The 12,451-nt window shown below is 48.1% G+C and overlaps 1 protein-coding gene across 1 annotated transcript in view; it reads right to left on the bottom strand.

Annotated features, from left to right (window-relative positions):
• LOC107192256 (cell surface glycoprotein 1-like) overlaps nucleotides 1–12,451 on the bottom strand; it is a 71,794-nt gene that overhangs the window by 55,699 nt on the left and 3,644 nt on the right. The window lies entirely within an intron of this gene.

Raw genomic sequence — 12,451 nt, 5'->3', positions numbered from 1 at the left:
ATATTCTAAGCCGACAGACACGAACAACCCCATGTGCCTCGAACCTTCCTATCCCTACGCGAAGAAACGGAGGGACACGAACAGGAGACCAGGGCGTTAGGGGGAGATACCGGGGACATGGTAGCGGCAGGGTAGAGGCAGGACAGACAGGGCAGACGGCAAAGCGAAGGACACGCTGGGCTGGGCCTCTGTGGCTTCGTGAAACAATCGCCCCCCGCCGGCTGACTCATTAAAGAACCACATTATTCTCTACCGGACATACGAATTTCTCTTATCGAGGAAACTCGATTCCGAGATTAGGGAATGATCTGTCGCCCCCGTTACACGCCGCACCTCCCTTCACGAAAGCCTCTGTTCCTCGGCCATTATACGCGTGGGCGATATTTTCTGGAATCGAGAATTCGTAAGCCACGTCCTCTCTTTCTCATGTCGAAGTCCCGGTTGTCTCGAGTTTGTCAAATCGAGCGAGAGGTTTTTGGATACCAGCACAACAGGTTTTTGGAGCGAATCTAGACGGGAACACAGGCATACAGCAGACATACTCACACGGTAGAACGCGTGTGTGCGCGAAGATATGCGTGTATATGGGCGGCCCCGTCGCTCGTAGCACATCTGGCCGCAGATTCAAGGCCGGACAATCAACTTCGTGTGTGGAAGAGGGACCTTTCCTCCCGACGCGACGTATACGCCGGTACATACGTACACGATCCTCGTATGATACCCAAGGACAAACGCTTCCCCCGATGGCGTTATTTATAATCCTTGTATCTCGTTGGAACCCGAAGACACCTCGTGCACGAAACACCGAGAGAAAGAGAACGGGAGAGAAAGATAGGAGGGACGAGAGGGTGGAGTCGCAAAAATTAGACGAGGTTGCTTATCGCGTGTTCCGTGACCGCCTATCGACGGTGGAACGCGCGACCTTTGCCGAATCTTATCGATCATTTATCTTCTGTTAGGTGTAACCGACTCTCCCCGGCATTCGGCTGTCTCACGAGCCTGAAATACACGAGCGTTTCGCACGATTCGTGTAAAAAACGTCCGGGCGAGTTTAATATTTCGACTCCAAAGCCAGAGTGTATTGAATCACACTTTTCAAATTTTAGAGAGCAAATCAAAGATGCAACAACCTTGTGACTTTGGAACCGTTCGGTAAGCACTGATCGAAAAACAATCGGTATCTTCGAACTATTTAGTAGCCTTAAAACAAGTCTGGGTGTGTAGAAATGGTGAACATTGCATTAAGTCCCTTCTGTGTTGATATTTCTCGTATAACGCGCAAAACATTTGAGTTTCAGGCCTTGCGTTCAGTATCCTGGATCACTATTCAAAGATCAAAGGCATATATGGATCGAAGGACCGATCCAACGTCATCGTGTTTGCTTTTTTTTCGAATCATCTCTCCCTCTCCACGAGGAGAACTTTACAATAACCATTCATCCGCGACTGCTACTTAAAATGTAAATATGCACAGGAGTGTTTGTATGTTTGAAGATGATAATGCCAGCGAAGCAAAGCTCCCCGACACTCGACCCCGCTCCAAAGTTTTGATAGTCGCCTGTAAATAGTACGAACGCGACTCCGAAACGACCGACGAGAAGACGGAATGGATCGATCGATCGATAAATCTTCTCGGGTTGAACTTTCGACTTGATATCCCTGTTCCGGTATCTTTTGGCTTCGGTATAACGTTACCGCAAAGATGGTCAGCGTTCCATCGTGCAAGCGAACACGTCGTACCCGTTGTTCCTCCACGCGTCCTAGCCTCGAAATTTTAATTTAATAATAAATTTATGGATATTATTGTCTATTTCAGTGGCCCTCTTTATTATACCTGTTTTATAAATAAATAAATATCCATCTATTCCACATTCTAAATCAGTTCGTCATTTATGTACCTTTATATCGTATACTAAAGAGTTAGCTAACCCGTTGATATACGTATTACACCAATAACGATAATATTTCTACGAGAACTACATCGGGACGAATGTTTTTCAATAGCAACACGCCATAGAAGGCGGACGTCTGGCCACATGAAATCGTAATTTCTTGCGGTCTATCCGCCTTCCATAAAGGAGGAGATTGTAGTTTCAAGAGACATCCTTCACTCGACTCGAAAGATCGTCGAGCTGTCGAGCCGAACAAAGACCAAAACAAGATTACACTTTGAATTACACACCGAGCTCGAAAACCGATTCATCCGTGGTTACCTAATCTTGATGATAAAAAAGTTTTCTCGGAAGAAGGAGCAGCCCTGGCAGAGAGAGAGAGAGAGAGAGAGAGAGAGAGAGAGAGAGAGAGAGAGAGAGAAACTGTCTAGTCACGTGAAGATGGCAGACAGGGTGCTGGTGCAGCCGCGAGAAAGCTGAATCAAACGCAGCCGATCCTCCATTCGTCTGCCGAAACTTCCCCCGTGGAACTTTACTAATTAGCTTTTTACGGAGAGCAGCCGAGTCCGTCGCGAAGCCGAAACGTGTGTAACATCACGGTAATTAACGTTCATTAACGACGATCTCGTTTAATTGCAACGAGGTTACGTTTCCGTAAACAGAAAACTTTGCTCCATTCCTCGATTTCGGAACTTCCGTGAAAGTCAGAGGCGACTAAACAATAATCTCCGACCGCACTAGGTACACGCTTCGTGTCGATTAGGAACACGAGCGGAACTGACCAGGGACAAGCCAGGGGAACCAGACCTGTTGTTCGGTTCTGATCCATACGCAGGCTCCGGGGAGCCAACGTAATCCGTAGCCGTAAAGTATAACACAGTTATCCACGAAGAGTCGGAGAGCAGCCTGAAGAAGCGTTGGTCGCAGAGGTTAAGCCTCTCGTACTTCCAGGGATGAGATCGTGCCGTTAATTTGATACTTCCTGCTCGCGATACAAGACCAGACTTTTCTCGAATACCTTTTCCACCACGGACAACAGCATAACCTGTTCTCTATGTCTGAAAAGTGAGTTCGTTCCTTGTCATCGAAAGCGTTAACATCGTACATTCGTATCTTGGATATAATTTCGTTCCACTCCGACTGAATTTGTTGAATCCACACGGCCGCGCAGCGAAGCCTCTTCTTCCTACACGTAAATTCCTATTTAATGGGAGAATTTTTAAAAAGACGCCGAGAAGATCGTTAAGAGCGACGAAATAAACTCGTTACAAGATGGAGGTCTGCGGACGTAAACTCCTAGGGAGGGCGACCAGGAAGCGCGAGAAATTTAGAGAAAGAGTCGAAGAAGACGAGGGAAGGCCATCTCTCTCCCCCGGGCCTCTCTTCCTACCTGTACAAGCGAGGATTACGCATATATTTGCGGGGCTCAAAGGACCGTCAGGGCCAGCGAATCGTGCAACCTTGCGAGCAACCTCCAGCAGGTATACGTGGAGCGAAACGCAGCGCGCGATGCCGGGGATAACCGGTTTCCGCGATGTACGTTTGTCGAAACGCCTTAATTACCAGGACCTCTGCTCGTCCTTTCGACTCTCTTTCTCGATCCTTCGAGGCTCGCAGCAGGGCCGTATTGGGAAATGCCGTGCGCCCCCGTTTCGAATCATGAGATACAAGAAAATGAGTTTCTTTCGGAAAGTGTCGATTGCTTTGCCATTCACACTCGACGAATATCCCCCCCTCCCCAGACATTTCCTACCTACGTTCTGCTTCGCTACTGGCTCCATTCCGTTTCACGAAATTTCAATCGCAACACACGACTCGCGCGAGCCATGCCACCGGAAATTCTCCATCCATTCGCACGTCTCTCTCTCTCTCTCCTTGCATCTAAAATTCATTAGCGTCACACGCTGCGCCGCGTTTAATCTGGCAAAGTGCAGCAGGGGAAAGGCCGATTCAGGGCCGTGCTTATAGATATGTACCAAAACGGGCTCGTGGAATCCCAACGATTTCCATTGTGCAACTTTCGGTTATCGCGCAACGGAGCTTCGTTTCCAAGTTTTCGATACTACGGTGCAAGACCACCATCACTATTCCGATTTCTCCCCAGAGGCAAGTGAAATTTCCAAATTTCCGCGAATATTTCCCACGTGTGCGCCCTAGACGAGCCCCGATAAGCGTTTCCGAACGTTTCACACACGATGTGCATCGAAAGGACTACTCGAGAGTCGGAATGGCCGCTCGTCGCGCGCAGAGATCAGAGATTTGCCAAGCTCGCAGGTTTAAGGTTCATCCTAGTATATAGCGATCGATGCAATCTCGTCCACTGACATTATGCGCCGAAGGACTGGGGAGCGACGCGTCGAGACTCTAGACTACTCTAAAGATACAACAGAGGAACGTTCACCAGGTCCCATGGAGCAGTGTACCGTTTTCTCGCTAACCGATCCACTATGCAGGACCCTCCCTCCTACCCTCACACGTCTCTCCTTCACTACGATCTTCGAGAAACTCTCGAGAGAGGAAACCCTCTCGCCTGTTCCGTGTGGCTCGCTTGATCGGCCACTACGCGTCATAGAAAACGGTACGATATCACCTCTGTCCTGCTCTCACACACGCGACTAGCCTTGCTCTCTCCTCTGCCAGCCGCTCTATTCACGCTACAAACCGAGAGATCGACCGGCACAGATTATCGGTCGTCAGTCGTATGACTCACTCGTATATAGTGGCGAACTATACAGGGTGTCTCACCCGATTTTGACATCTTGATTTTCTCGCTATTGTTAGTCGTAACAAAAAATGTTTCAACGGAGGCTTGAATGGTATCGAGTGGTGCATATTCTGATGTTATTAGTTTTTTCGTGAGTAGACGCGTAAAGGTCATATAAAGGTCAACTATGTTTTTTTAAATGGAATAAGGTATTTTTTAATACATCAATCGATGCAGCTGGACATTCGTTATAAAAAAGTACTAACTTATGTATGTCGAAAAGTTAGTAGTTCAGGAGATATTTCAATTTAAATAATTCTAAATCACAATTACCGACGTACTTTATTACCATTCCTGTAAATAAACGCTAACGTCCTAGTACGATAGTAATGGTATAGCGAGAAAATCAAAATGTCCAAATCGGATGAGACACCCTGTAGAGGAGTCTCTCCTGATCTGCTACTGCTTCGATAATCCATTCGTCTATCGGCCGACGAAATATCGGCACTTTCAATGAAAAACATCCTCTTCCTATATTGCCTTAACTTTAACGCACACTCGGTTCGTCCATCGAGTACAGCCGCGGGCGATCAGTTTAAGAATTTGATTTATCCCCCACCCTGTTATCCGTCGCGAAACCACTTCAAACTACAATAGACTCGCGAGCAAGCTGTCGCGATAGAAAACGAGAACCACGGTTCTTTATGTAAGCCGCGGACAAGAACTGATACATTACCATTGAAACGACCCAAATAGAATTACAATCCAATTCGCTTTGCGTGCGTGGCATTTACGATCCACCGTGTCCTCGCAACGTGGTTCGACGCAGTACCCGTGACATTTCGCGAGCATTCGAAAAACAACCAAGAACCGAGAGAAACGTGGTCACGACGAGGAACACACGCGGTTGTCACGGGCCGATTCTTTGGATCTTGCGTAACGGTATCGCACCGCGACGACACGCGGTTCTATATATCTTTCTCTCTTTCTGGTCGGCATCTCGTTGAATGATGGACAAGCATCATGACACACGCTTGGCATGCCCTCGAATTCACGAGCGCAAAAGTTCCACCGGGGCCCTGCGGGGATCGAGAGTCGCGAGAATTCCGCGAGACGGGCTGCTTCTCTGCCTGTTCGAGAAGACCTTTACCCATTCCTTCCCCACCGCGGACCTATCTTAACGACGTAGGTCATGGAGGCCAAAGAAACAGTCCATTACTCCGTATCTCCGTGAAGGAATTGCTCCGTCGGGAAAAACATGACGTCCCGCGTGTTCCCGGGGCAGCGATGAACACCGCGCCGTGGAACATCGCTCGGTCCCTCGAACCCTAGCTCCGAGTCGCGACCGAGGAGCCAGCGAATCGCGTACCATCGAATTTTATTTAGATCCCCGATAGAAATTCGATGTAGGTCTATCGGCGAGATAACGGGGGCTCGTGTCTGAGAAACGAGAATCCTGGTTGCACTCCGCGACCGATAAAAGCGTGCATCGCAAACAAAAAATAAAAATGTAACACATCGAACGATCGGGGGGTTCGAGGAAAAAACGGGAACGAATCGTTCTCGCAACTCTGGCGCAGAACTCGCGAGAGACACGCCAACGCGTGGAGATTTTTTCTTTCGTTTTGTCTCCACTTATAGTTTTGCCTAGTTGATATTAGAAACTATTTATATATTTTTCTTACACTCGTTCCTTTTATTTACATACTTTCTCGGACCATTCATTCCCACTCGTTTTTTCGTATTACTTTTATCATATGTATATAAGATCGACGTGGAGAGTACAAGAATAGCTGGGGAAGAGGCAGGAGGGACAAAAAAGAATGGCAAAAATGGCTCGTCGGTAGAAGTTTTTAAATGTTGCGCGTTTACGAGGTACACAGAGGATACACATTAGGCGTGTCTCCCCTGAACCCCATACTCAACCGAGCATAGCGAAACCGGAACCTGAATATATCAGCTCGGTCCCATTTAACATCCCGCTTCAGAAGCCAGTCGAACGTAGCCGCCGTGAAATGGAAATCCGCCCGCAGACCTCGTAGGGGGAGTGTCGGCCAATTTTTATCGCCGCCTTTTTTTATGTCCATGTCCCTTTACATTCTAGCGATTTTTCCTCCCGGTGCTTCGGCCCGACGTTTCTCTTCCGATGAAAGCTCGTGTTCTTCCATCGTTTTCGAGTGTGTTCGCTCGCGTTCGCCAGGTTGGAAGAGGAGGAGAAGAAACTGGAGGACCGTGTCACAGGTAAGAGGCAATAGGGGTTAAATAAAACTCGATTCGTCTTTCTGGAGTGGTCCTCGTTCATCTTCGCGACGCCCTTGGTAGCTTGCACCGCGTGCGCACAGCCTTAACCTTAACCTCGAACACCGCGAGAGCGCAGCGCACCGTGCCACGCGCGTGTATATCCTATTTTAAGTCCTCTCTCTTGTTTCGAGCGGACTCCCCGAAGAAGAAACGGCGAATACCGAGCCGCTCGTACTCGGATCCTTCCAACGGGATCACCGGTACCGCTTCGCGTAACGTTTCATTAAAAATTTGTCAAACTTCACGCGCGCTTAACGAACACCGTGTCCATGTTCTGCGCGCGCGACGTTAATTGTACTCCTGCCGTATAAACGGGCGGAATCGTTCAGCATTAAATTACAAGAAAGAACGGTAAGGAAGTAATAATAGTTATTTAATGACCAAACGCAACTACACGAGGAAAGAAGTATCGTTACGACGAAACTGACAGTACTTTTAGTATAGATTACATATCAACTGCAATAATGAGACCAGTCGAGTATTCTAATAATATCCACTTACACGGTGAAATACCCATTTCGCTACATCTTTCGAACAGGCTCTGTCGTTTGATTTCTAAGAACGACAGCCTGTGTATTTATTCGAACAATGCTCGAAGGACGCGCGCGTGATCTATGTTTAACAATCTAAATATTGACGGTGTATGTTTGACAGGTTTACAAATCATAGAGACTGAACAAACACAGGTACGCTTTGTGTAAAATCCTCAAAGTTTTAAGTATGACATCCTACAGTCGAACAGAGATTTCAAACGTACGCTTGGATCTTAACGAGAATTCAACACCCACGATCCTGTCGATAACGGCTGGATAAATCTGTAGCACGATTCCCGTAAAGTGATACACACAAACGATTTCGAGCTGCGGTGAAACGGAATTGATAGTTCGACACGAACATCCCCCAGTACGACTTCAATCCGTCAACGTGTCACCCCCTTGCGACGAACGGAACTTTAACCTTCACCTTGAACACGCCCTCCGTGTACGACAACTATTTTAGGGTGACGTCTGTTACTCTGAAAGAGGAACCAGCAGCAGCAACAGCAGCAGTAGCAGAAACGTCAGCGGTGCGGCTGCGCCAATGTAGTCTAATCTTAACACGTTTCACGAGGCGAGTTGATCGAGTTAAGGCGGCCACAAAGGCACGAAGGCATCGCGCCATAATCGTGCCATTGTACTCGGGTTTATCCAGCCGGTCATTTATTCATTCGCGAGAACGTTGAGGAAAAGAAAAAATCGACGACGTCCCACGGTCGTACGGAAATAACGCCGCTAGATTAACGTGGGTGTTCGAGTGACTCAGAAACAATTAACGTGACTGCTCGTCGGCGCCTAATACAGATGCAATAGAATCATTTGTAAGCGACCGAGCATCCCGGGAAACTATACATAATGCGGTTAACACGCGTGAAGGAATCCACAACTTGCAAAAAGTGTATATCGGCTTTGTGTATCTCGCCACAAGTCGATATCAAGGATCTCTACATACTTTTCGTTTTTTATCTTCACGGTTTCATTCATTGCACTTCGGTTTAATTTCCAAGAGAATCAAGGGGGAATCAAGTCCCTCGGGCGTAAGGGCCGAAGTTCGTGTAAAAAACTTTCGCTTTAAGTAAATTAATCACGCGATTCGACAGGAACGGACGGCCGCGGTTTGAAAAATCGCTGAGAACGGGAATAGGAGGGGGGGGGGGAATGTGAAATGGAAGTGAGATCGACGATGAAAGTAATTGAACGAGACTGTACGCGAAATGATTTATAACCCCCGGTCGAAGAAGCGTTAGTCAGGACGTTACTATTCCCGTGGATGGTCGGAACGATGCAACGCGAGATTTGATATTTACGTGATACCAGGCCGACGTTACTCAGTTCTTCAATTATCAGATTGCCATCGATCCAACGATTCGTTCCAACTGCCGCTAGGATACCCTCCCCACCGATTGGGCTATCCGGTTTTGCCATTCGAAACGTAGGAACGGAATAATAGAGAAACACGTGTCGTTTTGGTGCATCCGAGGAAAACAAATAAGGGTCCTGGTCTCTTCCGAAGCAATATCGGGCCCGACCACCCTCCCGGTTCGATCCGTGAAATTCGAAGCTGTAACTACATTTCCTTCGGTAACGGTGTTACGGTTCGGGACAAAACGGCATCGAATAAGTACACAGGACACGGGAAACCCCACTCGATCGTAATAATTGGAACACGATGCTCTTTCTTCTCCATGAACGTTACAATAAAAGTCTACGTGATAACAGGCGGGAACGATACAAAGAAGTGTCCTCGCGTCGCAGTGGCGCGTAACATGTGACGATGTAAGACGAGGAATGCAACGCCACGGAGTCGTGCAATCGCATTAGTTGGACCAATTAACGTAATTAACTGTAATTAATTAGAAACAGTCGGAGAGTACCGGACACTCGTGGAAGACGTTGTGCAGCCGGTTCAACGAAAGCGCCGTTCTATTCCGAGGGACGCCGTCAATTTGTACAAACGGTTATCGTTCTTCCCGTTTTTTTTTCCTTTTTCGGACGTCGAAGTTAAAACGAGCAATTGCGAGTTTCCGCGACAACGGTCCTTTGTTCTCGACGTGCTTTCTCTGTTTCGAGAACAAGACGCGGTCGATCCTCCCGCATCATCGCTGCTGACAGATAAGTAGCAGCCGTTATACTTTCGGCAAGGTAAATATTTTTACGACGGACATTCCTTTTCGCCATTTTTAGCGAAGTAATTTCGGATGATATACTTCGGAGTCCTCTGCCGAGTAAAAAAGGAAAAAAAAAAATTAATTCTGACGCGGAAACGGATCCATCAGCCGTGCTCTCTCGTACAGCCAAGTATCATCGTCTTAACAAGCTAAGACAGGAGGATAATCCCGAAGTCAGAAATTCCTACGCTCCCCGGCGTTCCTTCTTCAAACTGGCAGGGATCCGGCAATTCTTTCCTCTTCCCGTGTTCCAGCCTCCTTGGCCGATACGCCGAAATGAAAAGGGGGCGCGAAGGAAACGAGGAAAAGGTCCTCGTAACCACATTATCATGGATTTTCTTGTCGGTTCGTGGCTCGTCAACCGGGACGTGGCTTAATCCATATTATGTAGCTACTGTGTTGGCTCTTCAAGGCGGCTTTTCAAGCGTCTCGTGTGCGCGCGCCTGCACACACATCTCCACCCACACCGTCTGCCTGCTCTCTCGTCTTTCGTTCGAGCAAACAGCGATATGTATTACTCGGCCGACGACGACGACCACCACCACCATGCTCTGAGAAGGAACGTCGGACGTTCGTTTCACGTTCGTCGGAATATTTCGCGTGTTACGGTTCGCAAAGCCGGAATGGAAGCTGAATAGAGGGGGTGGGAGCGGAAAGGTGATGCGCTGACCGACAATACGCGAAAATGTTGGAACCGTTCCCCCGTAAACCGGGAGCCTAGAATAAGAACGGGGTAGAAGAAAGGAATACTTTCCAACAGTGACGAGTTCGGACTAAATATTCGCAACATCTCGAATCGTTCCATTCTACCGCGACTGGAATATATATATTATTATGTTTGTTTTTTTCTTTTCAGAATTTCATGTAGACCGATGCGGTAATAAACCATCGAAATCCGTCGTATTTGCATAGGAATCTCGATGTCGTAGCGAGGGGAGGCCGGCTCTGTCAATCATTGGAATCCTCGAGACACGACCCAAGAAAGAGTCCTGTTGCAGGGTCCGCTTCGTCAAGGCTCTCGAGGTCCTCTGGACAAGATTTATGTCCGCTCGGGCAAATACAAACAGCTCCGATATATTTCGACCACATGTCCGGGTTATGTAATAAACGTGATCATCCCCCTTCCGGCTACGTGGCTCGCGCGTGCTTTCGACGGACTCGGGATTTTCTACGACGACGAATCGTACGATAACCGTTTTAAAACGTTCCGAGAGTCATACGAAGAGGGAAGATTACGAGTGGTGGTGATGTTAGACGACGGAGAGGCAACCCCTTTCAACGAGAAGACTTCGGGGGAAGAAAGTCTTGCTCCGTATATATCCGTCTCGAGATCCCTCGCGTCCCGAGGAGTCGGAGAAAGAAACGAGAACGAGCAGAGAAGCACAGAAGCTACGAACTTTTGTACGATCAGCATCGAGGGGCTAAGGTTGGAGGAAGGGCGAGGCTAAACCGAGCTAAGAATGCGGGGGAGAGAGAGCAGCGTGGAGAGTAGGGCACGGATGGTGAACAGCTGCCAGTGCCTATGGTGGCCGTTTTGTGTGAACGTGCCCCCATAACCCCCATACTCCCCTTTGCCCGTTCCCTCTTCGTTCTTGTCCGTTCATTCGCTCGCTCGTTCACTCACTCTTATGGCCACCGTAAGCCCTCGTGTATACAGTCATCCATCTATCCCCGCTGGCTCCCTGGTTGCAAAGAATAAAGGCGCGTTCGCGACCCGCGTGCAAGTATAAATACAACCGATACTAATCTACGTGTCCGATCGAGCCGAAAATCTCCTCGTAGAATATTTCTTCGACGAGAAGGAAAAGTACGGGCCCCCGCCGAATAAAGAATAGAAAGGTGAAATCATCGGTGTTGTCGGAACCCAAGGAATGCCACGGTGAAACACATTTGATGACCATAGAATCGTAGCATCGTCACGGCTGTCGTGCGTTAAAAGAACTTGTTTCAGGAAGCGACGGGCATCTTCATCATAATATCGTCACGATCGACAATAGGACACGTGTATTGGGTTCTATAAAAGCGTGGAAAACCGTCGATGATTCGTTACCAACGTATCTCCCCGATGTGCTCGATGGATCTATGAAAAAGCAATCTTGTCTCGATTATTCGACGCGATCCGGTCTTATGTGTCTCAATCGAAATACCAAGTGGCCAATAGGCGGAGGTGGCAGGTATGGTGCGGGTTACACATAGACACCGAGACACCGGCTCTCCGTAACGGTAAATCAATGCGCTCCTCTTCAACCCTCTTTTCCATTAAGGCTACGCCACGAACAGATCTACTGCTGAACGTGACCGGTCGATGATAGGATTCGCAAACGAGCGTTCGTCGCGACCAAGACCAAATTAAATGTAACATGTTTCGAAGAGTCGATCGATCAATCCCGCGGAAACAATTGGTACGAAGTTCCAACGACGGGGAAAGAAAGCGAACAAACAAGAATTGCTACATCAAAGGCGACCGTAAATTTCTCTTAACGTAATGTTTACCTAATCGGCTACTTTCTATGTTTGCGCGTACAAAACGACGAAAAACAACGATGCGATGAAGAGATTTTTCATCGATCGAAGAAACGTAATAAATTATAACGCGATATCACGGGGCGCAAAACCGAGCAAGAACGCTGTTCGGCGAACACGATGGAGAGACACGCAAGAAGGAAACATCGGAGCGGGTCGTTTTGTTCGGCAACGGTAACATTGTTGTAACACGAGAAGATATTGTCCACTTGACAACGGAGCCACGGCATGGAAGAGAATCACTCCGAGTACACGTGATGCCCGGCCCCGACCGATACTCGGCCTCAGGCAGCCTTTTCGTCGAGCCTTTAGAAAATGGTAAATGCC

Source organism: Dufourea novaeangliae, unplaced genomic scaffold (genome assembly GCF_001272555.1).
Source record: "Dufourea novaeangliae isolate 0120121106 unplaced genomic scaffold, ASM127255v1 scaffold299, whole genome shotgun sequence".
In the NCBI taxonomy this organism is placed as follows: Eukaryota; Metazoa; Arthropoda; class Insecta; order Hymenoptera; family Halictidae; genus Dufourea; species Dufourea novaeangliae.
Note: the sequence above shows the minus strand (reverse complement) of the source record. Positions and strands in the feature narration are given on the sequence as shown.